The sequence below is a fragment of the Schistocerca gregaria genome, chromosome 2, assembly GCF_023897955.1.
Source record: "Schistocerca gregaria isolate iqSchGreg1 chromosome 2, iqSchGreg1.2, whole genome shotgun sequence".
Taxonomy (NCBI): Eukaryota; Metazoa; Arthropoda; class Insecta; order Orthoptera; family Acrididae; genus Schistocerca; species Schistocerca gregaria.
Window position 1 is genome coordinate 607,503,281 of NC_064921.1, and position 24,934 is coordinate 607,528,214.

The 24,934-nt window shown below is 44.9% G+C and overlaps 1 protein-coding gene across 5 annotated transcripts in view; it reads right to left on the bottom strand.

Annotated features, from left to right (window-relative positions):
* The window catches only part of LOC126334563 (extracellular sulfatase SULF-1 homolog), a 1,305,433-nt gene extending 1,281,436 nt beyond the window's left edge, over window positions 1-23,997 (bottom strand). For 4 of the 5 annotated variants that reach the window (XM_049996948.1, XM_049996944.1, XM_049996947.1 and 1 more), the window contains exon 1: window positions 23,829-23,997. The gene's annotated coding sequence lies outside the window, so the exon portion shown is untranslated. The remainder of the gene's footprint in view (window positions 1-23,828) is intronic. The other variant, XM_049996945.1, reaches the window with a different exon arrangement.
* Between the last annotated feature and the right edge of the window lie 937 nt (window positions 23,998-24,934).

Consider the following 24,934-nt stretch of genomic DNA (forward strand, 5'->3'; position numbering starts at 1 on the left):
AGTCTGCAGGTGTCAATTCGTGCACTTTGTGCAGGTGAAATGGATGCAACTGTTGTCTCCGAAGCAGCCGCCATACAGTAGATTGTGGAAGTCGTACAGCTGCACTAATTTGTCTCGTACTGATGGCTGGATCTTGGTCTACCAGGTCCAAAACATGTTCCTCGACGTTCACTGCATGCTCAAGTGGTCGACCTGAATGTGGCCCACGACGAATGCCATACTCCCGCATACGTCTGTCCACAGATACAAACGTCTGATGACTTGGTAACCGTCGTCTTGGAAACAGCTCACTGTACCTTCGTCTTGCTGCAAGTGCGTTTCCATCTGCTGCACCATACACAAGGTGCATATCAGCATACTCACTGTTTGAGTACATCATGTGCACGAAACCTGTAACCTTCCGACGACGAATGAACGACAGGAAGTACGTTTCCGTTACCAACAACATCAGCGCCATCTTCTGTACAGTAGGAGTAAACAGCAATTGCAAACACAAACAAACACTATTCATGCAGTTTCGAATCAACTGTTGGGAGATACGTATGTGCATTACGTACCAGAATATGGCATCCTGCTGCTTGCACTGACGTCGTTTTGATACGGACATGACTTTCGTATTTTAACGATAACTCTGGAATTAAACGTTTATGGAAAAACATATATAGAACATTTTTGTCTTATATTTACCTCACAAATACACCCTTAAAATATTTACATGCATTTCTGAATCACCCTGTATATTACTCCCCTGGTTAGCCTCGCGTGTTAATATACCCCTTCCGGGTGGGGGAGGTACATCAACCCCAGGTAGAATCCGCCTGGTGGCTTAACGAGTGGTCTGTGTTCTGGCCAGCCTGGATGTGGTTTTTTGGCGGTTTCCCACATTCCACTAGATGAATACTGGGCTGGTTCCCATGGTCCGCCTCAGATACACCTTATGCAACTATTTCAAACACTTTCTCACACTTACAAACGCAACTTACACTGTTCGCAGGCAGAGTAGGTATACTGCTTCTGCTGTGGGGGATGAATGACTGATGACCTTTTATGTTTGGTCTTAAGCACTGAATCAGGACGAGAACCATTAGACGTTCTTAATGTGGCGAGTATATTTCCTTCGAGTATTTATATGCCATCATGTAGTTACGATACTGTAGAGCCTTCATTGTTAAACATAAACACGCAATGCATGCATGCATGTTCGAAGTAACATTGCTTCGTTCTGCTTAACACCACATGCACTGCACTATCGTATTTATCCTTCACGTGTACATCTAATGGATGAACACGTGCAGGTTGTAGACACATGATTGACGACATACCGAAGTTTGGGCCTCAAAGTGAGTCATGCTCGGATAGTCAAAGTGGTTAAGGCGACCGCTCGTCTACCGCGGGAAATCTAGGTTCGAGTCCCCGTTCGGCACAAGTTTTTAATATCGGCATTCCCTTATACAGCTGGTGGTTGTTTATATTCACAACTGCGAATGCATTTCACGTACATCATGCAGTTGTTCGATGGAATCTGAGGACAGGTAACAGTGAAAGAGCCGTTGTAAGGCAACCAGGATTTAAACTGTGATTATATACTAACCAAAGTTGTTTGAGAAATTCCGTTATCCTCCTTGTTACTACTCGTTGTTGTTCTACTTACCTTACTAACCTTCCTATTCCTGCAGAATTCGATACGGAGAAAATACTGTTAAAAAACCAGTCTCCGCTCCCCAGAGAAATGTCTTGGTTGCTAATCCAACGACGCTTTCGTTCAACAGCTATAATGTATGGATGCAAAGGGACAGTCTGAAAAGTTTCTTTTCTCGCTGTCTAGGGAAAATTCTGTCGACTCCGTTAATTCTGAGTAGACTGCACGCCGTGAACTTTGTGTCTGGTTTCTTGAGAAACGGTAAGGTGTCGAGCCAAAATATTTTTGGAACTTTCATTTCAGGTTGCATACAGACGACCTGCCAAATAGGAACCGAATGGATTGGCCGCGTCCGAGGCCTGCCCCGTTCAAAGTATGAAGTAATATTGCACAACATCTGGTTGTGTTTGCCTTCGGTAGTCTGACACTGGTATCTGCAGGCTCATAACACTTAAGAAAGAGCTGTTCCGCGTGTCTCTCAAACAGACCAGTTGTCAGTACGCAGTGTTTTTGTGATCATTCACTTGACTACACTTCCAAGACTAGTTAGTGGACAGCAAGTGAAGTAATGGGCTGGACGCAGTACTGAATCGATGTAGCCGACCCCAACCACTTGCCTGTTACTTGCATCAGTACTTACATGTCGCTCGGCCATCTCTTACAGCGTTAATACTGATCATACCAACTAAAACGCCAGCCAGCCTGGTGCTAATGATTTTTACTTACTTTTAAGCTTACGCGGCCAGAACACTATGGCCAGCGACCTAACAGCCGGTATGTCCTTTTTGGATACGGATGACAGCGGCGATGCGTTGCGGCATGGAATCAATGAGGCCTTGCTAGATCGCTGGCTCCATACCCACAGACACAAGACACCTAATCCACGTAAATTACGGAGAAGGCGCGGGGGATGAGAGATGAGCTCTCACGCCACATTCAGTTACATCCCAGATGTATTCGATCGGGTCCAGATCTCGCGCTAGTTGGAGGTCCAGCACATCCATTGGAAGTCGCCACCGAGTTCCTCTCCAGGTGACCCATCTATTGCCTGGACACTTATATCCACAGTATGCCGGTGGTCATTATGTTCTGGCTGATCAGTGTATTCTGGAAGTACCTTACTGAAATTATTATGCAAAAAACCTGATGTTAATTATTCTTAATGAACCTTATGTTACTGGTGTCTGATACCTCTAAGACAAAGAAGTGGTCACAATGGAGAGTCTCAGAATCAAGATATACCTCGACCAAGATGCTTACCGAGATTCTGCATTCTCTGTTTTATCTCTGCTATTTCTCTCGCGTTATTATTTGCGCAAAGGAATGCTTTATCTTGATGAAGAGGAATTCCCCTTTGATAAAATGTGGCGCCCGCTTTATCATTAGCGCAAAGGAATGTATTTTGATAAAGAATATTCTTTTGATAAACTGAGAATTGCCGCTTTTCTGTTCGATGTGAGAAAGGAGAAAGACGAAGTAATTTTTGGTTGTCGGTTATATCTCTGATAACAGACAACGTTACTTTTAAGCGATCAGCTTTCCTGCTATCAAGGTCCAGAGAACATCATTTCATACATCCGCGCTACCTGATAAAAAATGTGAAGCTGATGTTAGTTATTGTACTGATTATAAAATCGAGTCAAATGTACAAGGAACTTGGCAGAATGAGCCCACTTATGATGTTACATTCCCTATGGTCTCAGTTCAGGAACTGACTCGCTGGGAAGGGTGTCATAAATCCTTGTATTACACTATTGGCGATTAAAATTGCTACACCACGAAGATGACGTGCTACAGACACGAAATTTAACCGACAGGAAGAAGGTACTGCGATATGCAAATGATTAGCTTTTCAGAGCATTCACACAAGCTTGGCGCCGGTGGCGTCACCTACAACGTGCTGACATGAGGAAAGTTTCTAACCGATTTCTCATACACAAACAGCAGTTGACCGGCGTTGCCTGGTGAAACGTTGTTCTGATGCCTCGTGTAAGGAGGAGAAATGCGTACCATCACGTTTCCGAATATGATAAAGGTCGGATTGTAGCCTATCGCGATTGCGGTTTATCGTATCGCAACATTGCTGCTATGGTTGGTCGAGATCCAATGATTGTTAGCAGAATATGGAATCGGTGGGTTCAAGAGGGTAATATGGAACGCCGTGCTGAATTCCAACGGTCTCGTATCACTAGCAGTCAAGATGACAGGCATCTTATCCGCATGGCTGTAACGGATTGTGCAGCCACGTCTCGATTCCTGAGTCAACAGGTGGGGACGTTTGCAAGACAACAGCCATCTGCACCAACAAGTCGACGAGGTTTGCAGCAGCATGAACTATCAGTTCGGAGACCATGGCTGCGGTTACCGCTGACGCTGCATCACAGACATGAGCGCATGCGATGGTGTATTCGACGATGAAACTGGGTGCACGAATGGCAAAGTGTCATTTTTTTCGGATGAATCCAGGTTCTTTTTACATCATCATGATGGTCGCATCCGTGTTTGGCGACATCGTGGTGAATGCACATTGGAAGCGAGAATTCGTCATCGCCATACTGGCGTATCACCCGGCGTGATGGTGTGGGGTGACATTGGTTACACGTCTCCGTCACCTCTTGCTCACATTGACGGCACTTTGAACAGTGGGCGTTACATTTCAGATGTGTTACGACCCGTGGCTCTACCCTTCATTTGATCCCTACCAAACCATACATTTCAGCAGGATAATGCACGACCGCATGTTGCATCCTGTAAGGGCCTTTCTGGATACAGAGAATGTTCGACTGCTGCCCTGGCCAGCACATTCTCCAGATCTTTCAGCAATTGAAAACGTCTGGTCAATGGTGGCCGAGCAACTAGCTCGTCACAATACGCCAGTCACTACTCTTGATGAAGTGTGGTATCGTGTTGAAGCTGCATGGGCAGCTGTACCTGTACACGCCATCCAAGCTCTGTTTGACTCAATGCCCAGGCGTATCAAGGCCGTTATTACGGCCAGAGGTGGTTGTTCTGGGTACTGATTTCTCAGGATCTATGCACCCAAATTGCGTGAAAATGTAATCACAAGTCAGTTCTAGTATAATATATCTGTTAAATGAATACCCGTTTATCATCCGCATTTCTTCTTGGTGTAGCAATTTTAATGGCCAGTAGTGTTTTTCCTGAGGCTAGCTGACTCACAGCTGTTTTAACTGGTCCTTGACATCCTGGCTATTGGCACTGGATCGGAGTTCACATCCGAGCTGACCCCCCACGCCTCTACGCTCTGCCAGCCACTTAACGGTGTGTGGCGGAGGATACTTTGGATACCAGTGTCACTCCACCTTTTCCTATTGCAATCGCCTATGGTTCGCGGGAGGGACAATTGCTAGTAAACCACCTTGCGAGCTTGAATCTCTGATTTTATGTTAATGGTATTTTCCTAGACGTACATAAGTGCAAGCAATATATCGGTTGAATGTCCTAGTAATCTACGCTCTCGGAACCTTAAAACGTTACCGCGTTGCAGAATGCCTTTCTTGCAGCGTTTACCATTTTATATCATGAACAGATCTGGTGATCTTTCTGGCCACGGGAGAATTTCTACATCAGGCAGATAATTTATAGCCATGCGTTCCATGAGCGGAGGAGCATTATGCTGGTCAAATATGGCAACACGATACTCTCGCATAAGAGGTAACGTATGAGGGCCCGGGACGTCCGTAACGATCGTTCTGCTATCAAAGTTCCCTCATAGTGAAACAAAATCTTCCACACTGATTGATGAAACACATTTTTGAAAAATTCACTACCGCTTTCGCATCAATAGATGAACTGCATAATCGATAATCGATGATACTGTTGTCGGCATTCGTTTAACACTACGAGTAAATCAAAGTGGCAGAGTTTCCTCATGTTGAAACCCCACTCCAGGATACACACTTTCCAGCCCCATTAATGTGCCACGTGTCAGAATCCTTAATAATCTGTTTTTCGAGCGCGGACCGCTGAGAGACGAGCCGGCGCAGGATCATTGAGATCCTGGAGGCAACCGACAGCAGTGTGTTGCCACGACGACTGCATTGCTGCGGCGAGATGCGCAAGGTTTCCTGGTTCAGGATCCATGTCACACACAGTCCTATCGAAGTGGTACCACAGATTCTCGATTGTGTTTAAATACGGTGAGCTCTGCGAACCACCCAAGTACAGTACGATCTGTGTGAAACGTTACCTTGTCCTACTGGTAGATGTTATCGTGCCACGTAGAAACGAACAGCATGTAGGAGTGGACATCGTCCCCAAGGACAGATGCTTACTGATGTCGATCCACGGTTCCATCCAGATGTCGAGATTATCCAGGTCATGCCACGAAAACATTCCCCAGAACATAATGCTCCCTCCTCCTGCCTGAACCATTTCGATGATTGTTACAGGACATTCACGCCGTACACGATAATGGACTTATGTCCTATGGAGCATTAAACGTGATCCATCTGAATAGGTCACCTGTCGTCAGTCAGAGTACGTGCACCTGCGTTACTAATGTGTCAGTCCGAGTCTCCGGCGCCGGCGAACAGTAGCATGGAACAGGCGGCTGTTCCGGGGTCCCAGATGCATCAACGTTCGCTGAACGCTCGTTGAGGAGACACTGTTGCTAGCACCTAGGTTACCTGGGCAGTCAGCTGCTCAACAGTTGTACGTCTGTTCGCCCGTACACATCTCCACTGTCGTCTATGGCTTACGGTACATCACAACTGCCTCCGTGCCGGTTTTGAATAGCACCATTTTGCCAAGCACGGTATACCTTAATCACGTCGCCACGCGAAAAGTTTAAAAACTTAGTCATTTCGTAAATACTTGCACTCTTGGCTTTAAATCAAATAGTCATGCTCTTTTGGGCGTCAGACAAATCGCACCGTTTCCATGTTACGATAGCGATTGTACTGTTTTACGCGTTACCCCGACACGCTTTATGTAACCCCCCCCCCCCCAATTGCCATTGCTACCATTTGCCGCCGTCTGTGAGTGGTTATTGCACGTTGACGTAGAAAGTGTAGTAGCTGGTGGTCACATTAATGTGACTCAGCCGTGTCAAAACACCTCATTGGAATTTTTAAATCACTTCCTTGCTTCGAATAATGAACCTTCATGACGCAACACGCCCTTATGTTATTCTTACATTTTGAGCCACATTAGTCCTGAATCGAACTATGTCGTTGAAATGAAAATTTATAATTTTGTAACACTCGTGCGTTTACCGCTCGACATCACACAAGCAGGTGCTTGCACGTTGTTTTGAGCGACTGACGAATGAATTTTACTCTGAAACAATGATATATGTGTGAGGCTTTTATACCTTTGGAACCGTTGTAGCCGGTTCTAGGCGCTACAGTCTGGAACCGCGTGACCGCTACGATCGCAGTTTCGAATCCTGCATCGGGCATGCATGTGTGTGATGTCCTTAGGTAAGTTAGGTTTAAGTATTCCTAAGTTCTAGGGGACTAATGACCTTAGAAGTTAAGTCCTACAGTGCTCAGAGCCATTTGAACCATTTTGAACCGTTGTAAATAGCAAATCGCCACTTCTCCCATAAATTTTCAGAGACTGAAATTTAAAGGACGATAAGGTAGGAAAATAGAAAGCTACATAAAGTGAAATCCAGCATTGATTTTCTACTTGCGGTGCATTCTGAACTAACGAGCTTCATCATGATGTGCTTAATTTCTATATAAATAACCAGTCTCTGTCACAAAGAAAGTAAACGAAACCAGTGAACTGTAAGGAACTTTTTTAGAAGAGTCTAGTTTCATATTATGTGCCCTTTTCACTGAACTGTGTGCTGTCTTACACCACAGTTATTGAGAGCACTCTTGTTTAACGACGGAGAGAACTCTTGTTTAATGACGGCGCAGCTTACCATTTTTCACACGCAAAATGCACTGCCACATTCAGAAGTTACAATACGGCATTCAAGTCATCGGTATGACTAGGCTTCGACCGTACCGAGTTTGAAAGTAACACTCAACCACAAACGCATAATTGAAGTACTTAAAGTCGTATTGTGGCGTAGCTGACATGTTTGTTTCTGACATGGGAACCTCCCCATCGCACGCTCCTTAGATTTAATTATAAGTTGGCACAGTGGATAGGCCTTGAAAAACTGAACACAAATAAATGGAGAAAACAGGAGGAAGTTGTGTGGAACTATGAAAAAAATAAGCAAAATATACAAACTGAGTAGTCCACGTGCAAGATAGGCAACATCAAGGATTGTGTGAGGTTAGTACCGCTGTGGTCCTGTGGTTAGCGTGAGCAGCTGTGAAACGAGAGGTCCTTGGTTCAAGTCTTCCCTCGAGTGAAAAGTTTAATTTTTTATTTTCAGACAATTATCAAAGTTCAGGCACTCACACATAATCAACTTCGCGCTTCAAAATTCCAGGACATGTTCAGATTTGCTTGGACATATGCAGTATTTGACGGCCTACACACTGAAAAATTTGAAAACGTTAAAAACATATGTTTTGACAGAGCACAGGGAAAACTGTGCGACTGTGAAACTGTTGCATTCATTTGTTGCAGTTTATGTGACAAACTCTTATGTTTTCATCACTTTTTTGGGAGTGATTATCACACCCACAAGAAAACCTAAATCGGGCAAGGTAGAAGAATCATTTTACCCATTCGCTAAGTGTACAAGTTAGGTGGGTCGACAACATATTCCTGTCATGTGACGCACATTCCGTCACCAGCGTCATATAGAATATATCAGACGTATTTTCCTGTGGAGGAATCAGTTGACCTTGCGATCAAATGTTTTCGGTTCCCATTGGAGAGGCACGTCCAGTCGTGTACTAATCGTACGGTTTTGCGGTGCGGTCGCAGAACACAGACACTAAACTTATTACAGTGAACAGAGACGTCAATGAACGAACGGACAGATCATAACTTTGCGAAAATAAAGAAAGTAAACTTTTCACTCGCGGGAAGACTTGAACCTAGAACCTCTCGTTCCGTAGCTGCTCACGCTAACCACGGGACCACGGCGACCCTGGGCTCACATTGTCCTTGATGTTGCCTATCTTGCGCATGGACTACTCAGTTTGTATATTTTGCTTATTTTTTTGATAGTTCCACACAACTTCTTCCTGTTTTCTCGATTGATCTGTGTTCAGTTTTTCAAGGCCTATCCACTGTGCCAACTTATAACTAAATCTGAGGGTGGTGCGATGGGGAGGTTCCCTTGTGAGAAGCAGCAGACTCCACGAAAGAAACCGCACTATTTAAACACCAATGTATCACCTCAAAGCGCCGCCACAGATTTGGAAGTTCAGGATCCATAGTAAGTAAACATATTAATTATCTGCGGAGTTACGTGTTTCAGTTTTTATAGCCTGTGGCTTTTGATGAATTAAGGACGGCTTCAAAATAAACAAGCTGCCAGTCTCTTTCGTAATATATTTCTATAAGCGTTTTGACTACATATATTTTCGAAATGAATCCGTTACTCACACAAAAAATATCGTACCCTAAGACAAGCACAAAAAAATAACGACATGAACTTCTGAGGTAACGCACGAGTCGTCGCGCCCTGAAAATATTCGTAAGTTCAGAGGAAGCAGTGGCGAGCGCGGGTTCCTGGGCAGGCCGGCCACGTGGTGGCAGACGCTGGCCGAAGCAAGAGGGGCCCAGCCCGATCGCGTGGCTGGAAATTCCGCGGTGACGCTATGTCGACGAAGGAGACACGCCGGGAGTGCCAAAGATGGCGGATTCTGTGAAACCCTAATGGCACACATTTCACGGTTCGTGTAGAAATTAATAGTAGCAGGATGAATCACGATACCTCAAAAAGAAACATGAACATTACTATTATTTGCACGACGATTCGGATGGTGTAATCAGATGATCAATATCTTTATTAGTTTAAAGTTTAGTATCTGACGGTAAGTTATACAACACCCAGTAACGAATTTCCAAAATCTAAATGGTTCATCCGATTTACGTGTCTTTAGAAGCTATTATTTTAAACCTTAATTGATATGAATTACAGCCATGTAACTTGAGTAGTACATGAGTTATTGGAGCCAAAGTGGCCGATTACTATCGGTCGCGTCAGGCAATAAGTACTCCACAGTTACGCGAAAAACCAGCAGCAGCATGCTTATAAATATATTTATTCATCTAAGTCTTTGTTTACATCGGACATAAACTATTCATGAAGAAATTGGTTAAATATTTACTGTGTTTTAGAAAGCACAGAGACATTAGGCTCTTGGCCTATTTTTGCTTCTTTTATTTTGATGTATGTTTATTTAGTTTATGTATTTAATAATGTGTGTTAGAGCGTGTTTATGGGCCAGCTCTAGGAATATTTATTTAATTTCAAGTACTTAAATATAGATCCAGTATTTCTTATGTGCATAAATATCGACATCTACATCCATACTACGCAAGCCACCTGATGGTGTGTGGCGGAGGGTACCTTGAGTACCTCTATCGGTTCTCCCTTCTATTCCAGTCTCGTATTGTTCGTGGAAAGAAGGATTGTCGGTATGCTTCTGTGTGGGCTCTAATCTCTCTGATTTTATCCTGATGGTCTCTTCGCGAGATATACGTAGGAGAGAGCAAAGTACTGCTTGACTCCTCGATGAAGGTATGTTCTCGAAACTTTAACAAAAGCCCGTACCGAGCTACTGAGCGTCTCTCCTGCAGAGTCTTCCACTGGAGTTTATCATCTCCGTAACGCTTTCGCGATTACTAAATGATCCTGTAACGAAACGCGCTGCTCTCCGTTGGATCTTCTCTCTCTCTTCTATCAACCCTATCTGGTACGGATCCCACACTGCTGAGCAGTATTCAAGCAGTGGGCGAACAAGCGTACTGTAACCTACTTCTTTTGTTTTCGGATTGCATTTTCTTAAGATTCTTCCATTGACTCTTAGTCTGGCATCTGCTTTACCGACGATCAACTTTATATGATCATTAAATTTTAAATCACTCCTAATGCGTACTCCCAGATAATTTATGGAATTAACTGCTTCCAGTTGCTGACCCGCTATTTTGTAGCTAAATGATAAGGGATCTTTCTTTCTTTCTATGTATTCGCAGCACATTACACTTGTCTACATTGAGATTCAATTGCCATTTCCTGCACCATGCGTCAATTCGCTGCAGATCCTCCTGCATTTCAGTACAATTTTCCATTGTTACAACCTCTCGGTATACCACAGCATCATCCACAAAAAGCCTCAGTGTACTTCCGCTGTCATCCACAAGGTCATTTATGTATAATGTGAATAGCAACGGTCCTACTACACTCCCCTGCGGCACACCTGAACTCACTCTTACTTCGGAAGACTTCTCTCCATTGAGAATATGTTTGTAGGTGCGTTAGCTTGAAGACATGGCGCGAGCGCTCTAGCCAATCACAGCGCTCGTGAATGGGGAGACTGGGTGGAAGCGCGAGAAGAGCATCGTTTCGAGAGGGGACAGGGCTGGTAGGAGTACGGCACAGGACACGGGAAGTTGGAGGCGACGGCGCGACGGACGCAGATTCCGCGGAAAGACTTGGATAGTGTGCAGCGGTATGCGCGTGGTCGCATTTCGGAGTGCCGACCTGTGCTCTTGTGTGATTTCCGTGGCTTCTGCAGTGAAGAAGTAGTATGCGTTCAGAAGTGAATATCTCGCGAGCTATGTTGTTGTCACATCTAATTACGTGAGGTATGAATCTATTGCTTCCCAGTTACTCGACTTATATTTTATTTAACTGCTGGACCATCGACACCGATAAGGACTTTGCACAAATATACCGCATTCTCAAAAGTACTTCTGCTATCGTACTCATCATTTAAAGTCGTTAAGATAGTACCTACAGAGTTTATTTAATTTGAATCTGTCATTTGTAAATGTATATGTTACTTTCATAATTCGCAATTGCCGAGTGACCATTAGATTCATGTGCGTATTCTTATCGTATACTGTAGACTCAGCAGTGTTTGGCATGTGATGCGGCAACTACGTATCCCAGCCCCTAGGCAACGAAACCAGCCAAAACTTTTAATATTGCAACTCTGAGTCGAAGGGTGCGTAGATGTTTGGAAGCCCGAAAAAGGAAAAATTAATTTTTGTAACTGTAAGCAATTACAGAAGAAACAAGAAGAGTACCGGAATTTGAAAAGGGGCTACGTAGGGGAATGACTCAGATTAAGAGGAACAGCAGAAACAGAATTGAAGAAGCAGTTTCTGTATGTTAATAGCAGCTGAACTCCGTGAGCTTTAGATTGAATTACTTTAAGAGTACAGCAATCAGCTGTTTTTATGCATAGCTTGATTTATACCAACACGTGTTTCGCGCTTTCAACCATCTCCAACTGCCATAATACATTTCAACGACAGCAGTACAACTTTTTTATCGACTTCGTTTTCAACGCTGCAGGTGCCTATTGTTCTGTACCTATTAACTCCTTTTCCTTATAGCACATGCACTTTCAGCTTCACTGATGCAGTTCTGCAGCGCAGCATTCGCCATGCGGCCGAAAAAAAAGAGAAAGAACCGTAACTAAGCCACAGGACAAAAGGCAGTACCAGCGTTCAAAATGTAGTCGATATAAACGTTTCACTGACGAAGATATAAATTTATGACGCCAATCAATGGTATGTGAGATCCTGAAATATACACTATGTGATCAAAAGAATACGGACACCCCCAAAAACATATGATTTTCATATTAAGTGCATTGTGGTGCCACGTTCTGTCAGGTACATATCAGCGACCTCAGTAGTCATTAGACATGGTGAGAGAGCAGAATGGGGCGCTCTGCGGAACTCACGGACTTCGAACGTGGTCAGGTGATTGGGTGTCACTTGTGTCATACGTCTTTACGCGAGATTTCCACACTCCTAAACATGCCTAGGTCCACTGTTTCCGATGTGTGGAAACGGGAAGGGACAAGTACAGCACAAAAGCGTACAGGCCGAACTCGTCTGTTGACTGACGGAGACTGCCGAGGATCGTAATGTGTAATAGGCAGACATCTATCCAGAGCCTCACACAGGAATTCCAGACTACATCAGGATCCACTAGAAGTACTATGACAGGCGGGAGGTGAGAAAACTTGTATTTCATGATCGATCGGCTGCTCATAAGCCACACAGCACTCCGGTAAATGCCAAACGCCGCCTCGCTTTGTGTAAGGAGCGTAAACATTGGACGATTAAACATTGGACGACTGAACAGTGGAAAAACGTTCTGTTGAGTGACGAATCCGATGGTAGGGTGTGGGTATTACGAATGGCCGGTGAACGTCATCTGCCAGTGTGTGTTCTGCCAACAGTAAAATTCGGAGGCGGTAGTTTTATGGTGTGATCGTGTTTTTCTTGGAAGGGGCTTGCATCCTTTCTTGTTTTGCGTGGCAGTATCACAGCACAGGCCTACACTGATGTTTAAAGCATCTTCTTGCTTCCCACTGTTGAAGAGCAATTCGGGTGTGGCGATTGCATCTTTCAAAACATCGAGCACCTGTTCATAATGCACGGCCTGTGGCGGAATGGTTACACGACAATAACATCTCTGTAACGAACTGGCCTGCACGAAGTCTTGACCTGAATCCTATCAACGCCACTTCGTGCCAGGCCTCACCGAGTGACATCGATACCTATCCTCGGTGCAGCACTTCGTGAAAAATGGGCTGCCATTTCCAAAGAAACCTTCCAGCACCTAATTGAACGTATGCCTGCAAGAGTGGAAGCTGTCATCAAGGCTAAGGTTGGCACCATACTGAATTCCAGCATAACCAACGGAGGACACCACGAACTTGTAAATCATTTCCAGACAGATGTCCGGATACTTTTGATCATATACTGTACATAAAAAGTGGCGGGTTGCTGTATTTCTTAAATAAAGGTGCTCGCTCAGAAAAAATGAATACCGCACTGAAAGGGAAACAACACGAGAAATAGTTGGTGTTCAGTGTGGTCCACGTTGGCTTGACGTTCGACTTGAGGCAGCTTAAAACTGTTTACTGGACCAAGTCCCTAAGCTTTATGCGCATTTCTTTGCTTTTCTCGTCTGACCTATCGGGAAACACTCACGACCGACCTCAACACCAGCTGCAATTTTCTCACTTCAGCCATTTCCCTAACTGATCAAAAGTATTCTGACACCTATTCCTGAATATTAATAGGGATTGTGTCCACCCTTCGCCTTTACGACAGCTTGAATTTTGCTGGAGACACTTTCAGTGAGATGTCTGAATGTCGGTGAAGGAATGGAACTCGGCGGAAATCAGACGAGGTCTTGAGTGAGGGCAACAGTCTAGCTCATCCCAAAGGTATTCCACAATCATCGTATTCGAACCGTTCCTCTACTGTACGCATTACACATTGCCCGTAAAATGTGTTCTTGCTCTCCCGTATTTAGCGTTTCCTTGAGCACAGTAAGGGGGGCCAAACCCTAACCACGAGACACACACTCAAATTCTTCTGTACTTCTCTGTAGGGTCTGCAAATTATGGCCGGTAACGTTCTCCAGACATTAGCCAAACCCTAAGCCTTGCACCGCGTTTCGTAGGGTATAGCGTGATTCATCACTCCAAGTCATTCGCTTCCAGTCACTCACTGTTAAGAGGCGGCAGGCTGGAGTGGCCGAGCGGTTCTAGGCGCTACAGTCTCGAACCGAGCGACCGCTACAGTCGCAGGTTCGAATCCTGCCTCGGGCATGGATGTGTGTGATGTCCTTAGGCCAGTTAAGTTTAATTAGTTCTAAGTTCCAGGCGACTGATAACCTCAAAAGTTAAGTCGCATAGTGCTCAGAGCCATTTGAACCATTTGTTAAGAGGCGTCACCCTTTATGCCACCTCAAGCGTCGCTCAGCGCTGACGACAGTAACGTATAGTTTTTGAGAAGCTGTTCCACCATTGTACCCCATTCCCTTTAACTCCATACGGACAGTTTTAGTGCTGGCAGGGCTGCTGGTAGAAATTTAGAACTTACGAGTGACTCCGTTTGCCGATTTCCTGTGATTCTTTTACTACCACCCACCGCAATGCTGGACGGTACCCGGCCATCAGTTCACGAGGTCTGCCTGGCCTTTGTTTATCTTACGGTTTCCACCTCACACTCACATCACCAACAGTCGCCTTGGGCAGCTTTATTGGGATGAAATGCCCATTGTGGTTTTGTTACTCTGGTGACGTCCAATGATATTCCGTTTCCGAACCTTTCTGCTATCATTGCTTCTTTACTGACAATACAATGCACTCCGTCTTCAGGCCACAAGTGGCCCATCAGGACCATCCGACCGCCGTGTCATCCTCAGATGAGGATACGGATAGGAGGGGCGTGTGGTCAGCACACCGGTCTCCCAGTCGTTATAATGGTTTTCTGTGACCGGAGCTCCTCAATTGGCATCACGAGGCTGAATGCACCCCGGGAAATGGCAACAGCGCATGGTGGCCCGGATGGTCACCCATCCAAGTGCCGGCCACCCTTGACAGCGCTTAACTTCGGTGATCTGACAGGAACCGGTGTATCCACTGCAGCAAAGCCGTTGCGACAAAACAACGCTCCCCGCGTTTTATAACGGTGAACCATCCTCTCGTGTCATGCAGTCATCTCCGCATTACATCGGCGTGTCCGCATATATATTATTATTATTATTATTATTATTTTAGAGACAGCAAAGGAGTTGGAAGAGCAGTTGAACGGAATGGATGGTGTCTTGAAAGGAGGATATAAGATGAAAAACAAGGATAATTGAATGTAGTTGAATTAAGTCGGGTGATGCTGAGGGAATTAGATTAGGAAATGAGACACTTAACGTAGTCAATGAGTTTTGCTATTTGGGGAGCAAAATAACTGATGATGGTCGAAGTAGAGAGGATATAAAATGTAGAATGGCAATGGCAAGGAAAGGGTTTCTAAAGACGAGAAGTTTGTTAACATCGAGTATAGATTTAAGCGTCAGGAAGTCGTTTCTGAAAGTATTGATATGGAGTGTAGCCATGTATGGGAGTGAAACATGGACGATAAATAGTTTGGATAAGAAGAGAATAGAAGCTTTCGAAATGTGGTGCTACAGAAGAATGCTGAAGATTAGATGGGTAGATCACATAACTAATAAGGAGGTATTGAATAGAATTGGGGAGGAGTTTGTGGCACAACTTGACAAGTAGAAGGGGCCGGTTGGTAGGACATGTTCTGAGGCTTCAAGGGATCACCAATTTAGTATTGAGGGCAATGTGGAGGATAAATATCGTAGAGGGAGACCAAGAGATGAATACACTAAGCAGATTCAAAAGGATGTAGGTTGCAGTAGGTATTGGGAGATGAAGAAGCTTGCACAGGATAGAGTAGCATGGAGAGCTGCATCAAACCAGTCTCAGGACTAAAGACCACAACAACAGTATAAACTCCTCACAAGCTGTACAAAGGATATTGCGAAGAATGGCGTAGGCAGTGCCTAGCGAGTGTTTGGAGAGCGAATACATTCTGACCACAGTTGATCTGACAAACAATCCAGAAGAAGCAAGTAAGTAATTAGTAAACTGTTGGGATTGTATACTGTGAAATCTGTGATTGCAAAAGACATCTGACGTATAAAATCTGGTGTAAAGTAACGCATTAAGCGACGTAAGTGATGAAATTAAGACGACCGCAGAGTTTGAGGATACTTGTAGCAGCTACAAGGGGGGCGATCAAAAATGTTCAGTTCGAACGCTGTACAGTGCACAGTTAGTATGCCAGATAGGCAAAATCGCTGTGACTGATGAGGCAAGCATTCCACCTAGGCACCACGTCGGAGATACGATGATTGGTGATACGCCGTATCCTGCTGCGTGAAGAAGTCCGTAACTGCCTGCTGCGCGTCTCGTCTGACAGGAATCCTCGACCCTCAAAGACCTTTTTTAAGGAACGTAAAGAGCGATAATAGCATGGGGAGAGATCAGGAATATGGGGATGGGTGCTCCAGTCTCTGCCACTTGAGTTGGGTTAACTTCTGCGTTACGACATTTGCGACATGGTGGCGTGCGTTATCACGCAACAGCAGCATTCCTTGTCCCAGTGGTTCTCGACAGACATTGTACCCCATACACATGAGTGTCAATAGAACACTAAGAGCAATTTGGTCCTGTTTGGACGCATTTGGTCGCCATAGTTCACGTTTCCGCATTTACCGTACGCACTTCGAAAGATACTAGTGTTACGAGGGTCACTCCAAAAGAAATGCACACTCTTTTTGTAAAAATACAGTTTTCATTATGCATGTGTGAAAGTTTACAGTGTGTAGATACATCCTTCCCGCTTGATTTCAAACTTAGTTCAACCTGTTCCCGTGAGTGGCGCCGTCACAGCACGTCTTCAAGGAAGCTACTACACTTGACGTTCGTCAGAAGCAACGTGCTGTCAAAGAATTCCTGTGCTGTGAAAACGAGACAGTGGGAAACATCCACAAGATGTTGAAACAGGTGTATGGAGATGCTGCTGTCTATCGCAGTCCAGTTAGTCGGTGGGCAAGCAGGTTACGTGATGAAAGCGGGCACGGCAATATTGAGGATTGTCCTCACAACGCAGGCCTCGTACTGCACACACTCCAGACAATGTGCAGGGAGTTAACGAATTGGTGACTGCTGACAGACGCATCACAGTGGACGAACTGTCACGCTACGTTGGGATAGGGGAAGGAAATGTTTGCAGAATACTGGAAGTGTTGGCGTTAAGAAAGGTTTGTGACAGGTGGGTTCCCAGGATGTTGACAGTGGCTCACAAAGTGAGACAGGCGGTGAAACATGGCTTCATCATTTTTCACCAGAGACAAAGAGGCAACCAATGGAGTGGCGTCATGTAAATTCACCAAAAAAAAAAATCAAAACCACACCTTCTGCTGGAAAAGTTATGGCTACGGTGTTTTTCGACTTCGAAGGACTCTTGCTTGCGGACATCATGCCAAGTGGAGCCACCATAAATTCTGATGCATATGTGACGACACTGAAGAAACTTCAAGCTCGACTGAGCTGTGTTCGACCACATCGGCAAAAGCAGGTTGTTTTGCTGTTGCACGACAATGCACGGCCACATGCCAGTAAAAAAAAAAAAAAAAAAAAAAAAAAAACATGGAAGCGATCACAAAACTCGGATGGACAACACTGAAACACCCGCCTTACAGTCCTAACCTGGCTCCATGTGACTATCATCTCTTTGGGAAACTTAAAGACTCTCTTTGTGAACAAGGTTTGAAGATGATGACTCCCTTGTCCACGTTGCCGAACAGTGGCTCCAACAGGTTGGTCCAGAATTTTACCGTGCGGGTATACAGGCGCTGGTTCCAAGATGGCGTAAGGCAGTTGAGAGGAGTGGAAATTATGTGGCGAAATGAAAATATTGTTCGTAATGGATGTATCTACACACTGTAAAACTTTCAAACATGTAGAATAAAAGATGGATTTAAAAAAATGGTGTGCATTTCTTTTGGAGTGACCCTCGTACTACACTAATCCCCCGACTACTTGTAAACTCGCATCGGCGTTGCGCTGCGTTGCATATGCACTGTAGCAATGCCCTCAATCGAAAAGTCCGCCCCTTACAGACAGAATGCTGATGCTGCCGTAGATAGCGAGCGGTCGGCTCAGGATGGCTGTGAAGCAGGCGGCGGCGGCGGGGGCGGGTGAGTTTTCCCGCCAGGCTGGCGAGCGGTCGCAGCCGGGATGAATGGACGCGCACCTGCCGACTGACTCTACCTGGTATGGCGTTGCGCGGCGCCCCCCAGCTCGCTGTACGGGGATACCTGGTCAGGAATGCGCGCGCTGTGGACCGACCCGCTGCTCGACAGGACCAGAAGATCAGGCCGCACCGCCTGCCGCACGCCAAGGCTCGAAAAAATGACGACAGTGACGAAAGCATAGCAATAAAGAACTGGCTCTCGTTTGTCGGCGATCTCTTGAGCACCGCTTAGTCCCGTGTGACTGGGAAAGAGCGCAGGTCACTCCAGTTTCAAAAAGAATAATAGATCGAATGCACAAGATACAGACCGACTTCGCTTACGTCAGTCTGTCGCTGGACCTTAGAGCATATTCTAAGCTCAAATCTTACGACATTCCTGTAGGAAAACAAGCTTATCTTAAAAAAAAGTCAATACGCATTCAGTTAACACGTTACACAGAACTTGATTTATTCATACTCATCTTTCAGAGATTAGGTGCAGATGTAAACAGGCAGATGCCGTCTTCCCAAATTTTCTGAAGACGCTTGACACTGTACAACATCGGGTACTACAGAAGGTGCGATCAGGCGGGGTATCTTTGGAGATATGTGGCCGACTGCAAGAATATTTGGCTAATGGAACCGAGCACTTTATACTGGACAGAAAACGTTTCACAGAAAGTGAAGTAGCATTGAGTGTGCCCCAAGGAAACGTCTTTGGATAGGCCTATTCAATGTTTTCATTATACATAAACGACTAATCAGACAGGATCAGCAACAGTATACGAGTATTATGATAAGTCTCTTATTGTTCCGTCTCAGTTGCTCATTTTTAATTAGTCTACATTTTTCGATCACACTGGAACGTCTTCAGATATAAGTAGTTCCATCAGCAATCCGTCTTACTGACAATACTCTGATGTGTAGTTCTCAGTAGACAAGACGGGTTGCTGACGCAAATACTTAAACCTGAAGATGGTCCAATGTGATCGAAACACGTAATCTAATTAAAAATGTGGAAATGAAACGGAACATTAAATGAGGATTATCTAAACAGTTCCTGACTCTCGAAAGATGACCAGACGAGTAATTATTCGTTGATGATGCTGTTTTGTAGAGGAAAGTATTCTCACTGGACGATTGTAAAGGGATTAAAGGCTTAGACGAAATTTCCACTTGCTTTCTCTAACAGTAGATAAATGTAGGGTAATTCTAAACTAACAACGAGAAAACATCTGATTCCAAAATGAACATTTGGGGACGTTATTCCGTAGAAATATTTAAGGTAACTTAAGAAGAGAGTTGAAAGCGTGAAAGGGGACCATCACGTTAAGTCAGTATTAGGGCAGGCGAATGGGAGTCAGATTTGTTAGAAGAGCTGTGGGAAAATGCAATTGCGCCGTGTGTAAAGCAGATCGCATAAAAAAGACTAGCGCGGCCAGTTCTAAAGGTTCAGCGTTAGAAGTTCTAATCAACTACGCGTGACAAACAACAGAGAATGAGTTCAGAGACCTACTGCTAAGATCGTCACAGAGCGATTCAGCCCATGCGAAAATGTTGCACAACCTTTGCGGATAAATTGAGAGGACTTGTATTCTCAGAAGACGGTACGACCATCGTATATCTTTTTCAGAGATCGTGACAATAACTAGCAGAGCCTGGGACACGTACAGAAGCATACAGTCATTTTTCCATTCATGTAATATGAGAATAGAACAAGAAACAAAACAGAAATACGATTCTAATTTATCCTCCGCCAAGCACAGTGTAGTGGTGTGCAGAGCATATAATAGTTTGTGGTTGAAAGCGTCAGGCTTTTCTCACTTTCTTATTGAATGAAACTTATACTAATACGTCTTGGAAGCGTAAAAGAACATGGTGGAAAGAAAGAAAGAGAATTTTGCATTTAATATTAAATTAACTGGACGGATGTTTCCTTAGTGATCACGAATCAAAACATTCTGGAAACATTCACTGGAAATAATCTACGATGCGTCACTCTGAACATGTCATGAAACTCTATTGAATTTCTCAATTCAAGCACCAAAATAATTTCTTAAGGCTTCACGCCTCTTAACAACACAAAACATGAGGCTTTGTCGGAATAGCATATAGACATCTCTTGAAGATGCAGTTTTATACCCAAAACCGGTTATGATTCATTTAAAAGTTTCATATCTTATTTTTTGTTGATTGCTATTTATAAATTGAAATCACTATAAAAGTAATAGCTGTGATTAGTAATCACGAGTTTCCTAGCGAAAGGGAGGATGTATTTTAAATACTACTTAAACAAAGATCTTAATATGTATGTTTTGGTTTTGCAAACAGTTTTCCAACAAATTATCACATTACTCAAGGAAGAGCACCCACTACAATGAAAAAACTTTTATGCACCAAGTATAGAACTGCGACAAGGAATTAATAAATTCCATAACGAATAAACAAAAAATATATAGGGCCGACCAATTTCTACAAATTGTTTCTTATGCTGAGTGGGGCACACTTCGAGAACTTACTCTTTTTTTAATCCCTTAAGCTGGTTTACTAGAATACCGAAAGAAGGTGAGGACACTGCGTTTAAAGGGTGCTAAACAACAAATGAAGAGTGAAACACCTAGGTCGTTTAACTCAAAGATCTTTTAAACCATTTGTAATCTCTTTTTACCTCGACTAATAGTGACGAAAAGCTGATGAGAAATGTCAATTATTTTTCACAACTTCGCTCATCAACGAGGTTATGGTATTTTTGTGTCGAAATACCAGATCCGTTTGAGTGAAACCAGTGACTTTTGTGCGTCTGACTTCGAGTAAAAATAAATTGTTAGAGTGGCCTTTAGTGCAGTTTTGTTGACGCAGTTTGAACGGAATGCCGCTCGGAAGTTTACGCCACAACGGAAACTGACGCCTCCGAGGCTAGTGACACGTGATGTTTGTGCCACACACTCGACGGAGAGCGAAGTTAACTTCGGGCAGCGTGCCATTCAAACGAGCACAACGACAGTAAAAACCACTATCTTGAAAACCCACGGTGTACAATTGGAGCCTCCTTCGTTTTCCAAAGGTAATTAACAAAACGACGAGGTAGATACTTGCGGCAAAGAAACTCAAAAAGTTGTGTAGATTTCTTAACGACTCTTCTTTCATGTGCAAAATAATTACCAGAAATGATTACGCCTGAAGAGAGCCCAACATGCGGAGTGGAATGCGGAAACGAAATCACGATTGCTGTCCACAGAAATTTCCGACGGAATTTCAAAGGGAGGCACGAAATGTTAAGACGATTAAAGCTTGCTATGACAAGTTCCCCGTGTAAACAGACAGACAGGTCCTGGCACATCTGACGAAATGGGACAGGAGATCACAGACCTTCCAAAGAAGCTCATCAAAGTCGGTTCTCCGAGCACCACCAGAGCTAAACATCCCTCGCCCAGAAGCTCATAAGGTGCTGCATAAATGAATTTGTTTGCGTGTCGAGAGATCAAATTGTGACATCACTGTAGCAAAACGACTTACTGCTTCGCTACAAATTTGCTATGGAGATGTTGGACCGGATAGAACAAAGCGGACGACCTACATAGGAAAGGGTTTCTCTGACGAAGCAACCTTCCATACCTGTAGGAAGGTTAATCGGCACTGCATTCGCACTTGGTGTTCGAGAAATCTTCGCGGTTTTCCGGAGCAAGTCAGAGGCAGCGAAACGGTGAACGTGTGGTTTGAACTGATTAAAAACAGTTCAGTTGGACCATTTTTCTTCATAGAGCGAACAGTAACAGGAGCTGTTTATCTGGACATACCTGAGCAATTTTCTGCATCTCAGCTTCTTCAGCCCCTCCTCCCTTTCAACCAAATGTGATTTTCCAGCAAGACCAACCAAGTCTCCAGCGCGATCTCTGGATATAACGCCTGTGCATTTCTTCCTGTGACGTTCTGCGAAAGACCTTGCTAATGTTGTAGCCTCCATCACTCCAGGCATATTTGTGCGCACATAGGTTGTGAGAGTACGATCTAGACATTTTATGGGTTACGAAAGGATTCCAAGTAGAAGAGTATCAACAATTTTGTACAAAACTTTGAGCTTCAAAAAATGGCTCTGAGGACTATGGGACTTCACATCTGTGGCCATCAGTCTCCTAGAACTTAGAACTACTTCAACCTAAGTAACCTAAGGACATCATATACACCATGCCCGAGGCAGGATTCGAACCTGCGACCGTAGCGGTCGCGCTGTTGCAGACTGTAGCGCCTAGAGCCGCTCGGCCACACCGGCCGCAAAACTTTGAGGTACCGGTACATAACATATGGCACAAACGGTAAGTAAATATGCCTCAGTCTTTAACTGCATTAAGAAATCAAGTAAATTTAATATGAAAACGGTGTTTTCTTACTCCGAAATTTATCATGTATACGAACGGGTTCTGTATCTCATACAGACGTGTTATTGTGGAGCAACAATGATACAGTTCCATTAACAAAGTTGATGCCTATGTGTCGGTATTAATGGAGTTGAAGAAATCGTTGGTTTTCGCTTAACAAGACCCCGATCTAAGGGGAGAGGGGGTGGAGGAATAAAAATGCCTTTAACGTGTCAAAAGTTGCTTGACGTGAAAAAGTTAGGTCGTTCGTTCTGATACATCACGACCTCAGCATATCGTTCAAGACGTGTGCACCCAAAAACATTCCGTCTCCTCTTTTCTAGTGTTGAAACTTCAATCGATGTCACAGAGTCGTAGATAAGAGGAAAAAGAATCGACCACGATATTCACCCTAAGCGGTTTTGAATAAACAAAACTGACTTCTCTGCGAACGGCTGGAGACCGTTTTAAAACTGAGACTAGCTCCCGTTTAAGGCGAATAAATCTCGTAGGTCCCTTTCTCGAGATTAGAACTCCTTTCCGCCCCTAATGCGAGTTCGGTGTCGCACGGCGCATCGGTCTTATCTGACGCCGGCCTTGGTGTATTTGCGCAGCGCTTATCGTGCGATGCCGTCCGGATGAATGAGAGCGGGCAGGCAGCCGCGGCGGAGGCGCTGCAACGACGGACAGACTGCGTGTCGCCGTGGCGTGCACGGGCGCAGCCAGAGGCCGCTGTTGACAGCCGACACACCACGTGCCGGCCCGGCCGCAGGTGGTCGCGACGCGACAACACTCCGCCCCACCCCAGCAATTCAGACCGCTGTATCTCTCACATTTACTCCGCCTCGTACGGGATACCTGCCACCATTATCTTATATCATCACAGTCCTACACAGTAGTATTTTTGCGGACGTTTCTCTGTGTAGCGTGGCGTGCAGAACGACGGCATTGTTGAATATGTACCATTAAGACCAGACCGCTCTCACGTCTTCTTAAATTACGCTTGTTGTTATAGTCGCATTCTTCGTAATCGTGCAAAACTCGTCACGCACCACTCTGCTTCTGTTAGCGGTCGTCGCCGTGGCAGAGGGACAGCACTGTCAGAGATTGCGCGAGCGATCGGCAAGCTGCCGTTAAACAGCAGGTTCGGGCGACGCACTCACCTTTGAGGAGACGTGTAGCGGCGCTCCTGGCGCAGCGGAAGCCGTGTGCCAGGGAGCGGTGGGACGCGGGCCGGTGTCGGGTGCCTGCCGAGCCGAGTCGAGCTGAGCCGAGACGCAGCCGTGCGGAGCCGATCGACGACCGCGCAGCGCCCCAGACGCGGACCTTGTGACGGCGGGCCGCTGCCGCCGCGCCGACCCCGGCTGGCTAGTTCGCCGGCTCGTCGCCCGGCTGCGCCACCGGCGGAGGCGGAGGCGGCTGTCGCGAAGAAGAATGCCGCCAAATCACAGACTCCCTCCGCCTCCCTTCGCAGATTTGTCGCACCCTGCGAGCACCGCCTCAACCAACTTGTTGCACTACCACAATGTCGACAGTGCCCCTACACTATCTGCGACATAGCAGCAATTCACCCAGAAGTTACATGATCATAGACACTAGAGATGGGCAAACTGAAACACATAACTGTTTCGAAACAAATGAAACAGTACAATGTAATGTTTCGATACGCTGTTTCGAAACAGTGAAACAGTTTGTGTTTTGTAATCTAATAAACCTACACATTTTATCGTCTTGAATGTCTACTGTATAAGTATGTCCATATAAACACAAATGAGGTGCGAGAAAACTAATCATGTTGCAGAAAGTATGAAACTATCATTTAGACGTCTTGGCAATTTCGTATTTCCTGCACCAAATGCGCTGCTTTCGTGTCGTGTGACTTCCATGCTTTTCAATTGGCTGAGGACAGCCATAGCTGAAGACAGAAGAACCCCCACGAACGGAACTGGAGGTGGGAGCAAACTGCAGAAACAACGGATATGCTACTGGGATTTCCACAGTCCGTTAGTATGGGTAATGTACCCATCCTGCTAATTTCCATGCACACAAAGGGAATCATTGTGGATAATAGGCACAGTGATTATAGACTCACAAATAACGCCAAATAATTCGAATAAATAACAAAATATAACAGAAAAAAATTTTGTCTTTCAAGGTGTTTCGAACCGTTACTATAAATTCACCACGCTTCCCAGCCCTTCCTGTTCATCATTACACTATCAGTGATATGTCAAACAGATTGCTTGCAATTATACGTACATCAAATTTA